The sequence below is a fragment of the Furipterus horrens genome, unplaced genomic scaffold (assembly GCF_987537825.1).
Source record: "Furipterus horrens unplaced genomic scaffold, mFurHor1.1.pri manual_scaffold_8, whole genome shotgun sequence".
Lineage (NCBI taxonomy): Eukaryota > Metazoa > Chordata > Mammalia > Chiroptera > Furipteridae > Furipterus > Furipterus horrens.
In genome coordinates this window covers 46,153,418-46,177,974 of record NW_028327178.1, presented here as the reverse complement: position 1 = coordinate 46,177,974, position 24,557 = coordinate 46,153,418, and positions in this window count along the sequence as shown.

Sequence of the window (24,557 nt, the reverse complement as noted above, 5' to 3'; positions counted from 1 at the left end):
TGCAATGGCAAAGTTAAGTAGTTGTGACAGAGACGATATGGCCCACAAAGTATAAACTATTTACTATTTAGTCCTTAAGACAAGTTTGCTGAGCTTACATAAGAAGATTTTTAGACAGAGAAGCCCTCTGCTGGACTGAATCATCTGTTATAGGTGATGATGACCTGCCCTTTTGTCAAGTTACTTGCTGTTCTGTGGGATCATTTGAATTCTTTGAAAACAGGTCTTATCTATTATATAGTTAGTGGAAAGTTCCCTATTGGAGTTTGGGCAGTTTCCCCTGAAATGATGACAGGGTTAAGATCTCTTGAGATCCTTTCCAATTTAAACTCTGGTTTTGGGAAAATGTTCAGTTCAGGCAATGTGAAATTACAGTACAATTTAAAAAGATTAGTTACAAATTTATACATACTTCTTCCTATTAGGCAGATGCTGCACTCTATGGGGAGAAAAAGAATCACTCTTTACCCATGTTGGAGTGTCATTTGAGATCAAAGAATCTGTTTTGCTCATAAGAATATTTCAAAAGAACTTGTTATAGATGATAGATCACAATTTACGGACAGTTGCTCAATGTATCACCACAAAGAGACAATTTCTAACACTACTGCCAGTTCTCATTCTCTTTAGTTTACTGGAGAGGTGAAAAATGCTGTGCAAATATGTAAGAACACCCTTTAGCAGGATGATGCATTTATAGCAAGTCTGAGTTGTTAACTCCCACAACATCAGCTCAATTCAGCCCAGTTCAATTGATTCACAGTAGAGATATTAAGTTCACATTTTCCACCTTATTCTGCTTCCCAAGTTGTTAAAGCAAAACAGAAAGTTCAAACATCAGCCATGTTATGGCAAGCAGAAATAATGGGAACTCTTCCATGAAAAAAAATTCTGACAGTACAAAAATACAGCCAGAGATACAGGAAGATTAAAGGAAAAGTGTAACTCACTAAGGTTTCATGCTCTTGTAGTGGTTTAGAAATTTTGACTGAACCATCAATATATAAAAGAATAAAAATCCAAAGTAAGGAGATTATAGCAAGATGAAACTTTCTCAGAGGATGTATTCAAGAATGTGTTTCATGACTCTTTAGTGTTATACTGGTAGTAAGAGCATGAAAAGTTAGGATAATTTAATATAGGCAGAAGATTTGGTGATAGAGGTTTAAGAGAAAGTTCTTGATTCATACCAACAGAAAGTAGAATGGTGTTTGTCTGGGTCTTGGAGGAGAGGATAATGGGAATTATTGTTTAATGCATGCAGTTTTGGTTTGAGATGATGAAAAGTTTCTGGAAATGGATATTGATAATGATTTCATAATACTGTGAATGTAATTAACACTACCAAATTATATGTTTAAAATATATATATATTTTATAACCACAATTAATAATAAAAGAGAAATCCAATGTGGTGCTGTGAGTTCCAGCCCTCCAAGTGGAAGAAATGGGCATATGTTTCCCTCATCTCAAGACAATGAGAAGATAATAAAAGAAACTATTTGAGCTTAATATTTACCTTACCCCTTCCCTTGTCCTCACAGATTAAGGCACTGAAGGTGCCCTTCTTATGCCCAGAAAGCTAAATAGTCTTTGGAAATAAGAAAGGGCTTTGCATGGGAATAAATACTGTTGGGAAATAAATAAATGGTGTTGGGAAAATTAGAAAGATACATTGAGAAAAATTAAACTAGACCACACACAAGAATAAATTCAAAATGGATTAAAGACTTAAATGTTAGATCCCAAACCATAAAAAATTGTAGAAGAAAACATAGACAGCAAAATCTCAGACATTGCTTGTAGAAATATTTTATCAGAAATATTTCTCTATGCATGGGAAACAAAAGAAAAAATAAACAAATAAGACTACATGAAACTAAAAAGTTTTTGCACAGTAAAGAAAACCATCAACAAAATGAAATGACAACCAAATGAATGGGAGAACATACTTGCCAATGATATATCTGATAAAGGCTTAATATCCAAAATTTATAAAGAATTTAACACCAAAAACAAAAACAAACAAACAAACAAAAAAGACAATCCAATTATAAAATGGTTAAGGGACCCAAATAAAGACTTTTCCAAAGAGGACATACAGATGAACAAAAGACATATGAAAAGATGCCCAACATCACTAATAATCAGAGAAATACAAATTAAAACCACAATGAGCTATCATCTTACACCTGTCAAAATGGCTATCATCAATAAATCAACAAACAACAAATGCTGGTGAGGATGTGGAGAAAGGGGAACCCTTTGGTACTGTTAGTGGGAATGCAGATTTGTGCAGCCACTGTGGGAAGCAGAATGGAGGTACCTTAAAAAATTAAAAGTGGATCTGCCTTTTGACTCAGTGATCCTACTTCTGGAACTGTATCCAAAATAACCCAAAACACAAATTCCAAAGAACATAAGCACCCCTATATTCATTGCAGCATTATTTACAATTGCCAAGATATGGAAGCGACCCAAGTGTCCATCAGTAGATTAGTGGATAAAACAACTATGTGACATTTATACAATGGAATACTATTTGGCCATAAAAAAGAAGAAAATTTTACCCTTTGCAACAATATGTATGAACCTAGAGAACATTATGCTAAGTGAAATAAGCCAGTCAACAAAAGACAAATACCATTTGCTTTCACTCACATGTGGAATATAATGAACAAATTGAACTTAAAAGCAAAATAGAGATGAACTCATAGATGAAGAGCAGGATGACCGCTGTGGGTGGAGGTGGCTTAGAGGGTGGAGGGATTGAGCAAAAAAGAAAATAGATTCATGGACATGAACAACAGTGTGGTGATTGCAGGTGAGGGAAGAGTAGTATAAGGGAACTAAATGGTAATGGAAAAAGGATACAATAAAATTTTTTTTAAGTACTGTCAACTACAATGAAGATAAGCATTTGTGATTCCTGCATGCAATTCAATGAAACTCATGTAAGTTAATGGTTAAATTAATATAAATTCACTCTCGTAGTGAAAAATCATTTGGCAGTATGTGCTACAACTGAACATATACATAGCTAATGATTCAGAAGTTCTACTTTAATTATATATCTAACATAACTGAGTTTGTAAAGTGTACCTGAAGATGTATACAAGAATGTTCATAGCAGCTCTGTTTACAATAGTCCCCAAATCAGGACAATAAAAAAGCTAATCTACATGGAGATCCAAGATGGTGGAGGAGTAAGTGGAAGTTACACTAACCTTCTCCCAGGACCAAACTGGAATTACAACTTAATTGTGGAGAAATCATCTGGAATAACCAACTTAACACTAGCTGGAGAGAAGCCTTATAACCATGGACAGACAGAAAAGGTTGCTTTATCACAATGTGACTAGAAGGAAATGCAGAGATGGGAAAGGGCTGGCTGGGCTCCCATGGGTGGCAGTTGAAGAGACTGAGAAACAGCTCAGCAGCCAGAGGTCCCCCTGATAATGGCAGTGTCTAAACCCCCAGCTGGGCTTCCCAGCCTACAGCAACAGAGCGGAAAGTACGATAGCATCCGCCTTTGAAAAGTGAAGAGCTGCAGCTTTTTTTTTTTTTTTTTTTTCTGGCTTGAAAGAAACAACAAGAGACAATGAGCTCTTAAAGGGATCACATTTGAAAATATATTGGCACCCACTTACCATGGGCTCCAGCAAAGGGAGGGCAGAGAGAACTAGAGATGCTTAAGGAGAGTTTGAGGTGGTGGCTTTGAGGAGAGAACTGCAGGAGTAGCAGACCTTGTCCCAGTGCTGACTCATTTCCCATACTGCAGGCAGACCACTCCCCTCCAAATGGCATCAGCCTGAGGGGAAGCAATAGCCCCATCACAGGAATTAATCTTCCCCACCTTCAGTGCTTAAGCCTCATGGCAGATCACAGATTGAATAGATTAATAACTAAAGGAGACAGACAAAGGCAGGAGATCTCTGGTAATCTCCAACTGGCTGCCTAGCCCAGACTGGGACACAATCTGATGCCACCAGGGCAGATACAGGAAGTGTAGATCAATATAATATCAGAAACAAACAAGAAGAGTCATAAAAAATGGGGAAACAGAGAAACAACCCCCCATTGAAAGGAAAGGAGGAATCCCCAGAAAGAGTGTTAAATAAAAGAGAGGTAAGCAAACTATCAGACATGGAATTTAAAATATGAATTATAGGGAAGTTCAATAAGCTCAGCAAGCTCAAAGAAAACTACAAAGAACTCCAGGGAAACTACAAGGAACTTCTGAGAATTATACCAGCATTAAAAAAGATATAGAAGTTATCAATAGAGCAAGGAGGAAATGAAGAATACAATTTCTGAACTGAAAAACACAGTAAAAGAAATCAAAACCAGGCTAGAAGAAGCAGATGATCAGATCAGTGAGCTGGAGGACAACATGGAAAAGAAATCCCAGACAGTGCAACAAAATGAAAAAATATTAAAAAAGAATGAAGAAGTTTTAAGAGAGCTACAGACATGATGAAAGATAATATTATCTATATTATAGGAATATCAGAAGAAGAAGAGGAGCAAGGGAAAGAAAACCTGTTTGAAAAGCTAATGACAGAAAACTTCCCTAACTTGATGAGCTAAAAAGTCACACAAGTCCAGGAAGTACAGAGGGTCTCAATGAAGCTGAACCCAAAGAAGCCCACTCCAAGACACATCATACTTAAAATAGCAAAACTCAAAGGCAAAGAGAGAATCCTAAAAACAGCAAGAGAGAAACAGCAAGTAACATGCAAGAAAGTTCCAATAAGGCTATCATCAGATTTCTCAACAGAAACACTATAAGTCAGAAGGGAATGGCAAAAAATATTCCAAGCAATGAAAAACAAAGGCCTACAACCAAGAATACTATACCCAATGAGGCTCTCATTCAGATGGAAGGTAAAATAAGAAGTTTTCCAGACAAAAGATGGCTAAAAAAATATCTCAACCAAACCAGCATTGCAAGAGATGTTAAAAGGTATACCTTAAGAAGATGAAGAAACAGAGAGAGACAGAGAGTAACACAGATACAAAGGAGAAAATGACAATGAATAAGTACCTATCAATAATAACCTTAAATGTAAATAGATTAAGTGCACCAATCAAAAGACATAGGGTAGCTGAATGGATTAGAAAGCATGACTCATGTATATGCTGGCTAGAAAAGACCCACCTCATAAGAAAAGAACTATACAGACTGAAAGTGAAGGGATGGAAAAAAATATTTCAAGCAAATGGACATTAAAAAAGGTGGAGTAGCAATAGTTATATCAGACAAAACATATTTCACAGCAAAGGCCAAAAAAAGAGACAGAGAAGAACATTTCATAATTCTTAAGGAAACAATCCATCAAGAAGATATAACCCTTATAAATATATATGCACCCACCCTAGAAGCACCCAAATATATAAGGAAAATCTTGAAGGACCTCAGGAAGGCTACTGACAGCAACACACTGATAGTAGTGGACTTTAAAACCCCACTGTCAAGAATAAATAGATCTTTGAAGAAAAAAATATGAAGGCTATTGAGGCATTGAACAACACTCTAGATCAAATGGACTTAATTGATATATATAGAACTCTTCACCACAAGAAAGCAAAATATACATTCTTTTTAAGTGCATATGAAACATTTTCAAAGATAGGCCACATGGTAGGACACAAAACAAACCTCAAAAATTCAAGAAAATTGAAATTATATCAAGCATCTTCTCAGATCACAATGACTTGAAACTGGAAGTCAACCTCAAGGAAAAAACTCAAAATCATTCAAATTCATGGAGGATGAATAACATGCTATTAAATAATAAATGGCTTAACAATGACATCAAAGAAGAAATCAAAGTTTCTGGAGACAAATGATAATGAACACACAACAGCCCAAAATCTATAGGACACAGAAAAAGCAGTCTTGAGAGAAAAGTTCATAGCAGTACAGGCCTACCTAAAAAGGATTGAAGAATCTCAAATAAAAAAATCTAACCCCCAAGCAACAAGAACTAGGAACAACAACAAACAAAGCCCAGAGAGAGTGAGAAGGAAGGAAATCATCAAGATCAGAGCAGAATTAAGTAACTTGGAGACTAAACAAACAATTCAAAAGATCAATAAAACCAGGAGATCTTTCTTTGAAAAGATAAGAACAACAAGCCTTTAATCAGGCTCATCAAGAAAAAAAGAGAGAGGGCCCAAATAAACAAAATTAGAAACAAAAAAGGAGAAATCACAACTAATTCCACAAAAATACAAAGGATTGTAAAAAATTACTATGAATGACAGTATCACAAAAAAAATTGACAACCTAGATGAAACGGACACGTTACTGGAAACATGTAATCTTCAAAACCGAATCAAGGAGAAGCAGAAAACCTGAGTAGACTGATAACAACTAGTAAAATTGAAGCACTAATTGAAAAACTCCCAGCACACAAGAGCCCTGGACTGGATGGATGGCCTCACAAGTAAATTTTACAAAACATTTAAGGAAGACATAACTCCTGTCCTTCTCAAGCTATTACAGAAAAATCTATGAAGAGGGAAGACTCCCAAACTCTTTCTATGTAGCCAGTATTATTCTAGCTCCAAAACCAGGTCAAAACATAACAAAGAAAAAAAACTACCAGCCAATATTGCTGATGAATATAGATGCTAAAATACTCAAAAAAATATTGGCAAACCAGATCCAGCAACACATTAGAAAGATCATACACCATGATCAAGTGGGATTCATCCCAGGGATGCAAGGATGGTTTAATATTTGCGAATCAATAAATGTAATACACCACATAAACAAAATGAAAGACAAAAATCACATGATCATATCAGTAGATGCAGAAAAAGCATTTGATAAAGTACAACACCATTTATGTTGAAAACATTCAGCAAAAGGGAATAGAGGGAGCATATCTCAACATAATAAAGGCCATATATGAGAAACCTGAAGTCAACATCATACTCAATGGACAAAAACTGAAAGCATTCCCCCTGAGATCAGGAACAAGACAAGGATGTCCACTCTCTCCACTCCTATTCAACATAGAGTTGGAATTTCTAGGCACAGCAATCAGACAAGAAATAGAAATAAAAGGCATACAAATTGGAAAAGAGAAAGTAAAACTGTCATTATTTGCAGATGACATGGTAGTGTACATAGAAAACCTTATAGTCTCCATTAAAAAGCAACCTGACATAATAAATGAATTTGGCAAAATAGCAGGGTACAAAGTCAATATACAGAAATCTAAGGCATTTCTGCACACCAACAATGAAATATCAGAGATAGAAACTAGAAAAAAATCCCATTTACCATAGCAACAAGAAAAATAAAGTACCTAGGAATAAACTTAACCAAAGAGATTAAAGATCTCTTTTCAAAAAACTATATAACACCGAAGAAAGAAATTAAGGAAGATACAGATAAATGGAAGCATAGATCATGTTAATGGATGGGAAGAATCAACATAATTAAAATGTCCATACTATCCAAAGCAATTTATAGATTCGACATAATCCATATTAAAATACCAGTGACATATTTCACAGGCATAGAACAAGTACTTCAAAAATTTATATGGAATCAAAATAGCCACAGCAATCTTGAGACAGAAGAACACAGTAGGAGTAATTACAATACCTGACATCAAACTATACTGCAAAGCTACTGTAATCAAAACAGTCTGGTACTGGCATAAGAACAGACCTATAGATCAATGGAACAGAATAGAGAGCCCACTTATAAACCCAGGTCTATATGGTCAACTAATATTCAACAAAGGGGAAAGGAACATCAAATGGAGTGAGAAGAGCCTCTTCAACAAATGGTGTTGGGAGAACTGGACAGGGACATGCAGAAAAATGAAACTAGACCACTAACTTACACCATACACAAGAATAAACTGAAGATGGATCAAAGACTTAAATATAAGCCGTGATACCATTAAAGTCCTAGAGGAAAACATAGGCAAGAAAATTTCAATATTCCAAGTAGCAACATTTTCACTGATATATCTCCTAAGGCAAGGGAAATAAAGGAAAGGATAAACAAGTGAAACTATATCAAACTAAAGAGTTTCTGTTCAGCAAAAGAAAACATCAGCAAGATGAAAAGGAAACCAAATATATGGGAAAACATATTTTCCAGCAATACCTCAGACAAGGAATTGGTCTCCTAAATATATGAAGAACTTATATGACTCAACACCAAGAAGACAGACAATCCAATTAAAAATTGGCAAAGGATCTTAACAAAAACTTCTCCAAAGAGGACATACAGGGGGTCCATAGGCATATGAAAGGATGCTCAACATCACTTGCCATCAGAGAGATGCAAATATAAACCACAATGAGATATCACCTCACACTTGTCAGAATGACCATCATCAACAAATCAGCAAACAAGTTCTGGTGAGGATGTGAAGAAAGGGATCCCTAGTGCACTTTTAGTGGTAATGCAGACTGGTGCAGCCACTATGGAAAACAGTATGGAGTTTCCTCAAAAAACTAAAAATGGAACTACCTTTTGCTTCTGCAATTCTATTGCTAAAATTATACCTGATGAATTCCGAAACACCCATTCAGAAGAACCTATGCACCCCTATGTTCATAGCAGTGCTATTTACAACAGCCAAGTGCTGGAAACAGACCTAATGCTCATCTGTTGTAGAGTGGATCAAAAAACGGTGGTACATTTACACAATGGAATACTATGCAGCAGAAAGAAAGAAGAAATTTCTACCTTTTGCGACAACATGATGGAACTGGAGAGAATTGTGCTTAGTGAAACAAGCCAGGCAATGAAAGACAAATACCATATGATATCACCTAATGCAGGAAACTAAAGAACAACACAAACAAATGTGCAAAATTGAACCAGAAGCATGTAAACTAGGAGTACACTAACAGTGACAATGGTGGAGGGGGTAGGTAGAGAAGGGGAAGGGTCTAGTCAAAGAACTAGTATAAATGACCCATGGATATAGACAACAGGATGGGTATTGACTGTGGGAAAAGGGATGAGGAGAGTAGGGGGAAGCATGGGGGGAAAAGTGGGACACTAATAGAAAAACAATATGAAAAAATAAATAAAAATGTATATTTTAAGCGAATCTATTGTAGAATATATAAATTATCCATATTTGTGCAGTGATATACCACAAGATTAATTAGCTATTGCCATACACAGCACCATGTTTTAATTCCTCCCCCCAAAAAAAGTTGAGAAAAAAAGATATAAAGAATTACTGTAAGAAATTATTTAATATTTTTATCATTTTTCATATCTGTAGAGACTATAGCTTTATCTTTTCTTTTATTTTTGATATGGGTCTTCTTCCTGTTTTTGTGAGTCTGGCTGTAAAATTTTCAATTTTATTGATCTTAAAAAGGCCCAGATTTTGGATTCTTCAATTTTTTCTATCTCTTTTTCTTACAGATTCCATTGTTTTCTGTTTTGTTCTTTAATACTCTTTTTCTTCTGATTGTTTTGGGTTTAATTGACTCTCCTTCTCCTCTTATAGTTTTAAGGCAGAAGTTTAGATAATTGATTTAACATTTTTGTAATGGAAACACTTATTGCTATTAATTTTCTTTTAAGAATTGTTTAGCTGTGCTTCACAAATTTTCTTTTCATTTTTACTAAATTCAAAGTATTTTATAATTCCCCTGTGGCCACTTATTGACAGTTATTTCCAAATGTTTTGCTTGATTTTCAAATATTGAGAAGTTTTCAGATATTTTTCTGTTATTGATTTCTAGTTTGATTCAGGTGATCAGAGAATATGCTTTGTATTATTTCAATTCTTTTAAATTTTCTCATGTCTGGTCATAGATGTATGTAGTTTATACTGGTGAATGTTCTGAGTACTTGAAAAGAATTTACATTCTCTTGTGTAGAAGATTCTAGAGATATCAATTAGGTTAAGTTGCTTAATAATATTATTCATGTCTTCCATACCCTTACCTATTTTCTGTTCTCTTGTTCTATGTATACTGAGAGGACTTTGGATCTTCAACTTCAACTGTGCATTTGTCTGTTTTCATTTTTACATCTCCCAGATTTTACTTTATATATGTTGAAGCTCTGTTAGGTGCAAATTTAGAATTATTTCTTCTTGATGGATTGACTTATCATTATGTAGTATCTTCTTTTCTTTGCAATGTCCTTTTTATTCTTACTGTATTTCTTCTTCTGAAGTCTACTTCTTATGATATTAATATAGCCACTCCACCTTTCCCCCTTTCTGGATCTTCTCAGATAATTTTATCTATCTATCTATCTATTATTTATTTTAAAGTATAATTTATTGATTATATTGTTACAATAGTTCCAATTTTTTCCCCTTTGCTTCCCTCAACCTAGCACACCCCTCCCCCAACAATCCCACCCCAAGTTTATGCCCATGGGTCGTACATACAAGCTCTCCCACTTCGCCCTTTCATATAGTCTTGTTCTTTTTTAAATAAATAAATAAATAAATAAATAAATAAATATTTTAACAATTAAAAATAACAATCCCTCCCTCTCAGACTTAAGACCCTTTATAATCTTATAAAGGACAACGAGCAAATGTTTCGAGCTCCTCTAGCTGCTTCAAGCTGGACATGGTCATTGTCCTACCTACCCTTGGGTCCAAAATCCCTAATAAGAGTGGGAGTGTGGAGGGGAGGTTGGCCTTCCCACATGGGGAAGGATCGTGCAGACTCCCGGTCAGTTGGCTGTCCCCAGACAACAGTGTGCTTGGTTTAACAGGCTGGCATCCTTGTTGTATTCTGGGGGCAACAGATTTGGAAACAGGGTTAAAAGACATCATTCATTCCATAACCACTAGATAACAGAAGACAGGGATTAATTTTTCAATATCCCACATTAGGGAAAAGAAGGGCTTCTTTGGAGGAAGGTGTGTCAGGCACATCTCACCTGTCCAAAAACCCTTTTGCCCATTATACTTATTTTGGGCTGAGGGAAATATTTTCGGTTTCCCCCCTCTCAGACCTCTGGGCCCTTTCTGTCCAAACCATTAGGATAGAAAAGAGAAACCAGTTTTAAAGTGAAGCCCACAGACCACCCCATTCTTCACCAACCAGCCACTTAGTTCAGCCAAACCACTGAGTCTCAGGAGGCAGCAATGCAGACAGGATTAAGTGAGGCCTATACATACCAACAATCACTCAGGTAATGAGATCGTAGGCTTACGCCCTTTGAAAACAGAAAACACATGTTAATTTATGTAACATAACCCACATACAAGTCTCTAAATTTGTAGGACTGTCTTATCGGAAAGACATCCAGTTGCAAGGCATTTGACATTCTTCTTGCCTGTAAATTAAAAATCTTTGATGATATCACAGACATAGTCTAACTTTCAAATGATATCATATTTTAAATGAAAAGAAACTTTAAAGACAGTTAGCTGCACTACTTTATAGTCTACCACTGATCATTGTGAATTTCCTTGAATAATGATTTTTCTCCCTAAGATTACCCTTCTTGTCATTAAAGGGACTACATTAAGTCCATTTTTAATTTATCCTGTTCATTTGCATAAACACAACAAGAGCAGCAAATTATCACTTATGATCTTTAGTTCTGCTTTGCTGGAACTTATGCAAGGAACATTTAGGGTGACCTTCAGTCTGCCCTTCAGGGCACAGAAGCTGAGCCACATACCTGGCATTCATCCTTGCCTGTACACACCTGTCTTTTCCAAGTCCTTCTGGTTTTCCATTGTGCCTCAAGGTCCCTTCTAGCCATCTTTCAGGAAAACAACCTTCATTCCTTCCATGGAAAGATTGCTGTGGACCGCACAACCAATCACAGTACCAGGACTTTTATCTCGTGGGCTTTTATTACCTTCGAAAGTCATTTCCAGTTCCTCAGGGCTTTTTGGTAACAACCAGAGCGCAAGCATGTCTCCTTTAGGCATGACATTCCAGTCAACATCTTGGTCAAAAAAAACCTCTATTAACAACTGGTCTTATTAGTTTATTGCAAAGAAACTTAAGTCATTACTTACTTCTTTAGAATGCCAAACTCTGGAGAGATCAGATAGGGAGAAAAATATACAGTGTGAAGGAAAATCCTTGTCCTTCTAATATTCACTGAACTGGCATATTAGAAGGACAAGGATTTTCTTTCTATCTATTTAAATTTTTATTGAATTTATTGAGGTGACATTGGTTAATAAGATTATATAGGTTTCAGGTGTAAAAGTCTATAATATATCATCTGTTTATTACATATTGTGTTTAACACCTAAAAATCAATTTTCTTTTTGTCACCATTTATCTCCCCTTTACCCTCTTCTACCTTCCCCACTCTCTTTTCCCTCTGATAATCACCATAGTGTTGTCTGTGTCTATGAGGGTTTTTTTTTGTTTGTTTGTTTCCATAATTTCTTTACCTTTTTTTATCCAGCCCTGCAACCTGTCTCCCCTCTGACAGCTGTCAGTCTGTTTTCTGTACCTAAAAGTCTGTTTCCATTAGTTTATTTAGTTCATTAGATTCCACATGTGAGTGAAATCATATGGTATTTGTCTTTCTCTGATTGGCTTATTTCACTTAGCATAATACTCTTCAGGTCTGTCCATGCTGTCACAACAGGTAAGATTTACTTCTTTTTTTCATGGCTGAGTAGTATTCCATTGTATAAATGTACCACAGCTTTTAAAATCCACTCATCTACTAATGGGCATTTTGACTATATTCAAATGTTGGCTATTAAAAATAATGCTGCAATAAACACAAGGGTACATACATACTTTCAAACCAGTGGTTCAGGTTTCTTTGGATATATTCCCAGAAGTGGAATCACTGGATCTAGGCAGTTCCATTTTTAAATTTTTGAGATATTTCCATACTGCTTTCCACAGTGGCTGCACCAGTCTGCATTTCCACCAACAGTGCACTAGGGTTTCCTTTTCTCCACATCCTCACTAAAACTTGTTTTTTTATTTATTGATGATAGCCATTCTGTCCGTCTGGTAAGAAGTAATCATCTTATTGTGGTTTTAATTAGCATTTCTCTGATGATTAGTGATGTGTAACATCTTTTTATATGTCTACTGACCATCTGTATGTCCTCTCAGGAGAACTGTCTATTCAGATCCTTTGATCCCTTTTTAATTGGATTTTTTGGTGTTGATTTGTATAAGTTCTTTATAAATTTTGAATATTAACCTCATCAGATATATCATTGGCAGATATGTCCTCCCATTCAGTGGGTTTTGTTTTCATTTTGTTGATGGTGTTCTTTGTCATGCAAAAACATTTTTGTCTTATGTAGTTTCACTTGTTTATTTTTTCTTTAGTTTCTCTTGCCCGAGGAGATATATCTCAAAAAATATTGCTAGGAGAAATGTCTGAGGTTTCAGTGCCTGTGATTTCTTCTAGGATTTTTATGGTATTGAGTCTTACATTTAAGTCTTGAATCCAATTTGAATTTATTCTTGTGTATAGTGTAACAAGGTGGTCTAATTTTTTTTACATAGTTTTTATATTTTAGATTTTTATTTAAAAAATATGATCCTTCTTTAGATAACAAAATGGAAACATTTTTAGACTTTCAAAACAAAAATTAGCAGTACTACAATGGGTTGAATGTGAAGTGAACCCTAGAGGTAGGTTAGCTGAGCTCTCTTGCTTCACAGAGAACAGAGCTGAACCCAGGAAACATTAAGTGGTGGAGTCTGGATGATCACTCAGCTCTGCCAATTGTTCAGTCTGATGTAGTTCTGTCAGTGACTCCTCATTGCTGCTTCTCTTCAGAACAATCAAGATAGGTAAATGCAACTATAAAAGTTTCCTTAGTGCCCACTAAGTTCCAGATGTTAGTTAAGATACAAAGATAAATAAGACCTATTCCTTGCCATTGCAGGTTTGTAGTCTTGTGGGTAAGACAGACATATAGACACTTAATTATGTGAAGGGCAGAAAGACTTAATGAGCCCTTCTGTGTTGGGGTCTAGAAATGGTCTTTGAGAATAGATTTTATTTGAGTTGAAAGCTAAACAGTCTCTAAAATGGGGGTGCATTTTGCTTAGTTTCTTCCAGAAAACTGATGTGACAAGGAATTTGCAGTTCCTCTGCATCTTGGCTGGCTCAGCTGCAAAGATTCTCAAATGGTCCTCATGGGCACATGCCCAATAATGAGCTTAGAGACCTGAGTCAAATTGTTATAACGATTGCTTCACACTATCATCCATGTAATAATTAGAAAGTTTTTTGCTTTCTGGTCTTGTGTATCAAACGATTATGCTGAGTTTCTCTAAAGGCTATGAAATGGGATGGGAGGAAATCATTACTGACAATAATCATTTTGGACATCTACAACTAAAGCGTCCTCCCTCCCGTCCTTCTTTTTGACAAAATGTGTAATAATTCACAGTAAGGATGCATAAGAAATAATAAATAGACAATGTGTATCAAAAACATTGAATTGGTACACATTTTATTTATAAGCTTTTTTTAACTTAATATATTATGCAATTCATAAGTGTGTGGTAAAATCATTGCAATTGGTCTCTGTAGTCAACCTCATTGAACTCAGTTTTCTTTTGGTTGTTGGTGCTTTTAAAGTTATCAATACAATCACAATACAGAAATTAGGGTCTGATAATGGAAGGCTGATCTTGCCTACTGCTACTTTGTGTTGGAAGTTGTGTGAAGCATCTGGGATAAAATTAGGAGTAATAAATAGTAAATGAACATGTGGTTCCTGCAATTTGAGTGGCCAAAATGACACTAAAAATGTGCAGCAATTTCTACTGACCTTCCTCTCCACACCCACCTACATTGTTTTCCCCTGTTGCTTCTAGTGCTTCAATGGTCACTCCAGGAAGCAGTTTTACAGGGCTCCAAGCTTCTGCAGATTTCTGTTCTGTAAGAAAAGGATATTAAATTATAGAAAACCATCTATCTTAGCTCCGTAATAGAAATAATATGTAAGCCACATATATAAAATTTAAAAAATTTAATAGCTTCATTAGAAACATTAAGAAAGATATAATTAATTTTACTAATATATTTTTACTTAGCATGTAAAAATATCATAGGAAAATATAATACACATAACATTATTGAGATTATTTTTGTACTGAGTCTTCAATATTTAATGTGTATTTTACAAATACAACACATCTAAGTTCAGACTAGCTACTTTTCAAGTGCAATGCTCAGAGTATGAGAAGCATGGGAACTTGCAGGGGCTTGAGTAAGGGTCCTAATATTAAGATGAAGAACGAGGGGGATGAGGATAGATAGTAATAAGTGTTCTGTTTGTTCTCTGTTTTCACTTTTCCATAATCCATTTAGTCAAACTGGACATGGCTGTTCCTAGCTACTTACCATTTTCTTTGACTTTCCAGTTTTTAATTCTGTCCACCTCTGTCTTTGGCAGTCAGTGACACTGGAATTTGATTGATTTGGATCAAATCACTTAAAAATGGTATGACCTTGGTTAAGTTATTTAATCTTTTTCCTGCATCAGTTTCCTTGCCTATAAAACAGAATTAATAATAAGTACTATAAACCTTAGAAAGTTGAAGGTTAGATGCAATATATGAATATCATATAGCACAGTTCAATTAATGAGAGTTGTTGTTAGTATTATTTTTGGTATGAGAAAGTTATGTCACAAATAGGATTTTCTTCTAGTAGTGTTTGGCAGGTAGCAGACTGGGCTTATCCTCAGGCAGGTTGTTATAAAATGAGGTCTATTCTTTCTCCTAGGAAGAGGTTTCCAATCTTATTAGACAAGGTCTCTTTATTATAGTTAGCATTTTGTAACACTACCCTTTACTCTCCTGAAATAAAATTTGTAAATGTCATAGTTTACCCATATATAAAATATTTTTTAAATAAATATAATGTTTTAACATTTCTAATGTTATTTAAGTAGGAAATCCAAGGAAAGACATTTACAATAAAATGTGTATATTAACGTGCAAATGCATAGGCACTGCCACTCTATAAAGTGTAGTGAAGTGGTCAGATGATGTTCCCCATACACAGAATCATTGTGAGTGGGACATTTCCAAACCTAGATTGATAAAGTTAATTTAAATATCAAAATTGGCACAGTTAATGGTAATACAAGTTTTGAAAATAATGAACAACTCTTGCTAGACTTCCCAACAAGTCAAAGTAAAACTTTCATGTTTTACTTTGTAGTTGTAGCCATACATAATTCAGTATATTAAATTCAACATATTAAAACTAAAAAAGGACCCTTTATATTTAAATGTAAAGTGAGCTTAGACTCTAGATTAAAATGTATAAGTAGATTTTTTATTTATACTAATTGTTCTGTGGGACATTGAAGAATAATGCAGGACTTGGAACAATTTTTCATTGTACAAGAGTGTTCTTAATATTGCAGGTCATAGAGAATCCTTGCCCCTTTCCCCACATTTACTACTAAATGCCAACAGTGTCCTCCAACTTTTGTGATAATCAAAAACAACCCTAGTTTCCCCCAAATTCTCTAAATTCCCAAAATGTTCTTTTTTTTTTTCTTTATTTTTTGGTTATTCAATTACAGTTGTCCCATTCTTCCCCCATTGCTCCCCCCTCCCAGCCCATCCCTTCTCCCACAATTATATCCCTCCCCGTTGTCCATGTCCATGAGTCATTCATATACGTTCCTTGACTAGACCCTTCCCTTACTTATCTCCCTTCTCTCCCTCCCCCCTACTGACTACTATTCTAGTCTTTGCCTATTTTGTTCATTTGTTTGTGTTGCTCTTTAGTTTCCTGTATTGGGTGATATCATACGGTATTTTGCCCAAAATGTTCTTTGGAGGTGGTAAAACCCCAGATGAAAACCATTGCTCTATGAGGAGGAGGTCTCACTGCCTCCTATTTTTAGGAAGGTCTCCCTCATCTTGGGACATGCCTGAGAAAGGCAGCACTTGTTCACTAGAACTGTACAAAGTACCCAACTGTTAACACTAAATGTGAAAATAACCCTTTTCTTGAATATGCAAAGAGAAATGGGATGTCCCTGCTCATGTCAAGCTCCAGTATTATTTCAAAGAGAGATTCCAGAGTCAAAGTCACTGCCACATAGGGCCCATATAGATTAAAATCTTCCTTCAGACTCATACAGTCTTTCAGTTCCTGTGTTAAAGTGGGTGGGCATCAGCAATGGAGCAGCTGTCATGAGTGCTGGACAGAGTTAGAGAAGTGCCATTGCTCACAGAGGAGATCGCCCACAGGAAAAGCATCTAATAAACTGTGTCAGTTGGGAAAGATGAAAAAAATTTTCTTGTTCCAAAAGCATTGCGAAATCAGTCTTGAAATTTCAAATAAGAAAACTACACCCAGGTTGATGAATTAGAGTAAGGGAATAAAAAGGGAGACGCGTGCAGTCAGGTTGTTCTTACTCTTTTGTGACGGCTGGAAGTAATGTTACCTTCAGTTCCTGAGAAGATGAGGAGGGTTACTACTCAGGCTCAGAGAAGTTATCTATTTGGGATATAACCTCTAACCTAATCCCTTCAATTTACTCAGTGTTGGTGCACTGATAAGGGTGAACGTAGGTTAGGTTTAAGTGAGTTCATAGCTACACTGCAGAGTCTAATAGAAGAGGAAGGAATATTTAGCACAATTGGCCAGATCAGCCACATTAGGCAATTCCCATTGCTAGGCTTCAGAATTATAAAGAGGAGCAGGGAAGTTATTACATGCTATAATAACCAAGGGAGACCATGGCTAGAATGGACATCTTAAAGGATTATGCGAAGGAAAATCAAAGGAAATCTGTCAAAACACAGTAGTATTGAGACTGAACATCAGGTTAGAGGACAATGTAAATCTAAATTGCTTGGTACAGTTCTACACAGATTGTGTGTGCGAGGCAGGAAACACACTAACTAGTAGTAAGAGAGGGTGCAGGCTGTAAAGGAGATCAGGAGGCCAGTTAACAAAAGGAAGACTAGAGGGAATATTGAAGTGCCTATATACTCATCTGTTAATGTTTTGTAAAGAATATTTGTGAGAAAAATTATTTTTTTAAATGTCTATTCATTATACAGTTTTCTTAGATTGAAATTTGATTTGCCACATGAAATCATTTTCTCAAGTTTATTTTCAGATGTGTTCGGCTTTATTAGGTCAGAGGTTTTAAAGCAGGGATGTGTTTCAAGCAACAACTAGGGAGATTTTTAAAATATAGATTATTGGCATCAACCCCAGATCCTTGAATCAGAAATTTTAAGGAGTAAGACATAGAATTATGTGTTTTTAGAAGCTATAAAAAGTTCTTATGGACTACATTGGCATTGGCCTTGGAAAGCATGAACTTAGATGATGTTCCTGCTAAAGCCTATAGCACAGTTTTATTTCACAAGGAGTATTATTGCTTCTTCAACTCTTGACCTCTTGAGTATATTTTCAAATGAGTTAAAATTTAAAAGCCAGGATAATTTCCTTGGGCAAAAGAGATCATGAAATTCATCTGCTTAAAATATTCCAGTGATTTCTCATGGCACTTAGAATAAAAGCCAAGTTCCAAATGTTCTGGCCTGGGGCTATATCTCCAGAATCTCTTTACCACTCTCTTGCTCTTCAAGCAGTTAGCATTCTTTTTTTTATTCCTTAACCTTGCCAGTTTTGTTCTTCCTGCTTTTTCTCTTCTTTCTGCCTACACCACCATTCCCTGAGATCTTTGCATGGTTGAATCTGCATTTGGATTTCAGCTCAAATGTTAGATTTTAGGTAGACCTTTCTTAACCAGTCCCTACTCTGCCATTCACTACCATATCACTTTATTTGTTTCCTTCATAGCATTTATTACTATCTGTAATTACTTTATTCATTGGTATATTACATAGTTCCCTCAGTTAGAATGTTAAAAGTTACATTGCTTCTGAGTCTAAGGCTCTAATGACAGTACATTGTAGATGCTGTGTATTTAAGTTAGAAGGAAGAAAACATTTTATAAACTATTAAATAAACTACAACAGCAAGTTTTAACCTTGAAAGGATGGCTATTTAATTTTGCCATCCAAGAGTCTAGTTTCCAAAAGTTCACTTTGGAAAAAACATCTGTTGTGTACTTGTTATTAGAAGCATTAATGTTTTAGTGGGTTAGAGAAGGCAAAATTAAATAAGTAGTGTCTGATAGTGGCTTGCCTTTTTAGGGAATAATAGCAGAACAAAGATTTGGAGGTAAGTTTTCTTTTAAAAATTCTATGCTGGAGAATGGTCATTTGAATATAATTTGAATTCCATTATAAGAAGAGTTTGATGATAGAGGAAAATTTTATGGGTATGTTTGTGTGTGTCAGAAAACAATGAAACTAAGAGAAAAAGCACTCTGAGACTTTTAAGCTTATACAATCCTTTGGTTACAGATTTTGAGTCAGGAGAATTAATGTGACAGAAGTAAATTAAATCTTTGATCAATTCATTAACTAGTGCTGCTACTGATCATAAACTACTTAGAGATACTCTTACTTAGAAATCATAGTGTTGTTAATGATGATAATAAAAGGATATCACTTTTCAAGTTCAAGGACATAAACTTCTCCAGGCTAGTGACTATTTGAATCACAGGAAAATGAAAATAGACTTTTTCCCCGAGAAAAATTCAGCAAGTTATCCTCAATTATATAACAAAACAGTTTAGAGCTTTTCAAATAAATGTTGATGCAGTTAAAATAAAATCTTTAAGTTTTTATAATAAGGAAGAAACAACTAAATAATAGTGTATAAAATATAAATAAAATTTTATTTTATGTCATTGATTGAGGTTAAAAATTTGGAACTATGTAAGTATTAATTTGCTAGACTATCACTTCAAGGTCATGCCTGCTTTCTTATTAGCCATCTGATGTCTTGATTTGACATGAGTTTAAATAAGACATGTAGACAACTATTCCAGTATGGGGCTATTATTATACTACTCATCATCTAGTAGTGAAAACTTCAGAGAGTGTTTTAGTTTCAGTTTTTTTATTCTGCAGTATTTAGTGATCTTGTATATGTGTGTGTTTGTGTGTGTGTGTGTGAAATAGTTTTAGATTAAAATACATAAGATTCCCTTACACTGCAGAACCTGCACCTCATCACTATCTTGAAATCAATGTACAACTATTTCTCAAAGCAGTTGTATCATTTTACATCTCTACCAGTTTGATGCTTCCATTTTTCTCCACATGCTTGCCAATGCTTGTATTATTATATTTTTGATTATAGCCATTCTAGTGATAGTAAATTTTAGAAACTGAATATAAATATAACATACAACCCAGCATTTCCAACCTAGGTATTTATCCAACAAAAATGAAAATATCTGTTCACTAAAGAATTATATATGGATGTTCATACCAGCATTATTCATAACACACAAAAGGTAAAAACACACAAAATTTTCATGGACTGGTGAATGGATAAACAGAATGATGTATACCCATATAATGGGATACTACTTAGTCATAAAAATGAACTGCTTACAGATGCATTCTAAAACATCTTCCCATATACTTTAAATTATCTCTAGATTAGTTAAAATACCTAATACAATGTAAATGCTATGTAAATATTTGTTATTGTAGATTGTATTGCTAGGAAATAATGACAAGAAAAACAAAGTTTATACATCTTCAGTACAAATGCAATCAACACAAATCTAACTACATAGTACACACCAGAAACAATGTAACATTTTTTTCTTGAATATTTTTGATCCATGGTTGGTTGAATTTACAGATGTGGATTCCATGGATTTGGAGGGCTGGCTGTATATGCAAAGGTGCAGATGGGTTTAAAGGAAACAAACAAGCAATTGTTCATGACCCCAAGGCAAGCAACATAAGGGAACTGTTACCACTCAGGTCTAAAATGCTAAGGGATGGAAGTGAGTACTTGGCCCTGGAAAGGATAATTGTGATCTTATAGAGTGGTGGCTTTGGGATGAGAGGTGTAGCCAGCCTGTAGCAACTTGAAAAAGATAGAGCTAGGAAAATACCCATCCTTATATGCCTCTTACCATCTTATCTCCTACCAAAGCCTGTCATATGTTGTGACTTAACTGAAGTCAAAGAGCAAGGAAAACTCTGATGGACTCAATAAATGTCCACCACATGAAGCACAGAGCAGGGTGGAGTTTGTAGAGTAGATCTGGAAATTCTAATAAAAAATATTTAATACAATCCTGCATTTATCAAGTAATTGAGGATTTAAGGTTCCTTAAAATGTTTAACTCATTTATTTAATCAGCAAATATGCACCTAATATGTGCTGGGCCTTATTCTAGTACCTAGGGATAGAACAGTGAATAAAAGACAAAAACTTCTATTGCCATGAAGCATAGTAGTTGAGGTTATATCTAATTGATTTTTATGGAAGTAAACTATATGCTTTAAAATTACTTGTGGATTTGCATAGTCACAAAGGTTTCTGAATGGATACTTCTTGAATGCTTATATGCTTTATTTATTATTCAGGCCTTCCATTGAATTTCTATCAGATTGTTTTAATAGTATTTTCCCCTTATAAACTAGTCTTTCCTTTAGGATGGTTTATTTCTAGGAACATTGTAAATCATAAATGTAAATAAATAGTCCTTGCAGATTGGTTTTATCCTTTCTCTTATAGTATCTGAATAATAGAATACATTTAAAAATTATTAAAATAATAAAATATTATTTATTATGGTATAACAGTATATAATAGTATGTGCATAATATAAAATTGTAGAGAAAAGTTGAATGAGAGAAATATGGTTAATGTAAGTGAAGATAAAAGGGAAGAAAGAACATACAATGAATTAGTAGAACAAATATAAGCACAAAATAAGGTGGCAGGATAAATCTAAAATTACCTGTAATTACAAGAAATACAAAATAATGATATGTTACAGTTTTTAAATTAAAGATTGCTAGATTAAAAACTAAAACCTAAATTTTTTTCTGCCTAAAAGAGACACATGTAAAACAATGACAGAAATTTTAAAAGTAAAAATTATAAATGGAACTGCCTTTTGATCCAGTGATTCCATTGCTAGGATTATACCCAAATAATCCTGAAACACCAATTCAAAATAACCTATGCACCCCTATGTTCATAGCAATGCTATTTTCAATAACCAAGTGCTGGAAACAGCCTAAGTTCCCATCAGTGGATGAGTGGATCAAAAAACTGTGGTACAATTACACAGTGGAGTACTAGACAGCAGAAAGAAAGAAGGAGCTCCTACCTTTCACTACAGGATGGATGGAAATTGAGAGTATTACGCAAAGTGAAATAAGCCTGGGGGCAAAAGATAAATACCAAATGATCTCACCTACTACAGGAAACTAATGAACAAAACAAACAAATGAGCAAAATAAAACCAGAGACATGTAAACAGGGAATAGACTCACAGTGACCAGAGGGGAGGGAATAGGAGGAAAAGTGGGGAAAGTCCTAGTCAAGGAACTAATATGAATGACCCTGGGGAAAGTCCTAGTCAAGGAACTAATATGAATGACCCATGGACATGGAAGACTAAATGGGGATGGTCTGTGGGAGAGGGGGGAGCGGGGTGGAGCAGCTGAGAGAAAGGGGGGAAATAGGAAAACTATACTACAAAACAACAAAAAACAAATTTAAAAAATGCATGTACAAAAAAATATATATAGAAAAGAGACTGATTGCAACCTTTTAATGTCATACAAAATAGACAAGAGGTAGAAGCATTATGAATTAATCAATGTTACTTCATTATGTTAAAATAATTCAAAGCTTTATTTATCCAGCAACAAAAACACATATAAAGAAAAAAAAATAACAAAACTATAGGGGAAAATAAACAGCTTCATCATGAAGGTAGGTATTTAAAGATAGTTTTTTTATCATTGAGTATAAGATTAGCTGAGGGTTTGTTATATAAGGTCTTTATTATCTTAAGTTTCTCTTTTTATACCCATTTTATTGACTGTTTTAATCATAAATGGATGTTGTATCTTGTCAAATGCTTTTTTCTATATCTATTGATATGACCATGTGATTTTATCCTTTATTTTGTTAATGTGGTATATTACATTAACTGATTTGCATAGGTTGAATCATCCTGTGCCCTTGGAATGAGCCCCTCTAAAATCAGGAGCAAGACAAGGATGTTCACTTTACCCACTGTTATTCTATGTAGTACTGAAAGTCATAGCTAGAGATTTCAGGCAACAGGAAAAAAATAAAAGGCATATAAATTAGAAATGAAGAAGTTGACGTGTCACTTTTTTTAGGTGACATCATTCTTTATATTGAATACCCTAAAGAATCCACCAAAAAACTATTAGAAACAATCAGCAAATACAGTAAAGTTGCAGGATACAAAATCAATGTACAAAAATCCATTGCATTCCTAATATTAAAATTTATACTAACAATAAAATTTATAAAATAAAATTATTTACAACAAAATTTTATTTACAATAAATAAAAGATAAAGAACAAATAATTTCTGTTGCAATTGCAACAGAAAGAATAAGATATTTAGGAATAAACAACAAAGAATGTGAAGGATCTATACACTGAAAACTACAAAGCATTATTGAAAGAGATTGAGGGGTTTCTGGTCAAGATTCTGGTGCAGGTAAATGTGGTACTTAAATTCTCTCCCACAGCCACGTCAAAATTGCAATTAAACTATAGAACAATCATCATTCAGAACTGCCTGAAATCTAGCTGAACAAAAGTCCTACAGCTAAGGATATCAAGAAGAAGCCACATCAAGACTAGTATGAGGGGTGGAGACTCCTAACAGGTTGCTTCTATACTCACATGTGACAGATAAAAATTGAGAAGGATATTTCCAATACAGAGTTCCCCCTTGAGAAGCACGATGTCCCAGCCTCACACCAGGCTAAGAAGCCTAGGGTCCCAGTGCCAAGAAAAGAAGTCCCCATAACTTGTGGCTATAAAAACCAGCTAGGATTGTGGCTCAGTTAGACAGAGGGATTCTAGAGTCCTAGGCATTCCTCTTCAAAGGGTCCATGCATAAACTTACTCAGACTCAATTGCTCTAAGCTGCAGCACTTGAGCAGCAGCTCAAAAGCACAAGGGATATTCGGAAAGAAATTGAGTTGTCAAGCATCAGGCAAGAGGTGGAGCAACTGCTTTCTCCAAGGCTGAAATACTGGCAGAAGCCATTGTTCCTTTTTCTGGGCCCTGCCCACAAAAAGCCAACAGGCCCAAACAGTTTAGCTTGTCCTGGTGATTCCCTGAAACATGAATCCACCCAACTTGTAGGCCCATTCAAGCTTCGTCCAGCGGCTCTTCCATACAAATGACCCATTTGACTCATGCTTTTGAATTTCCTGAAATCTGTCATGTAGCATCTGGTCTCAGCATGCTTCATGCCTCTTGCTAATTGGCTCCAGGCCCATCATTAGCAGAAGCCAGCATTGGTTCAAAGCTTGGCTTCTCCTGGACATTTCCAAACTCAGCACAAGTAGCATCCATCTGCAGATCACTCTGTAGCTCATGCCAGGTAATACTGGGCCAGACACAGGCAGCGGCTGACCTTGGACTGCACATCCAAGGAGGCCTCAGAATCAAAGCACCTGGTGGGCAACAATCTCCTCCA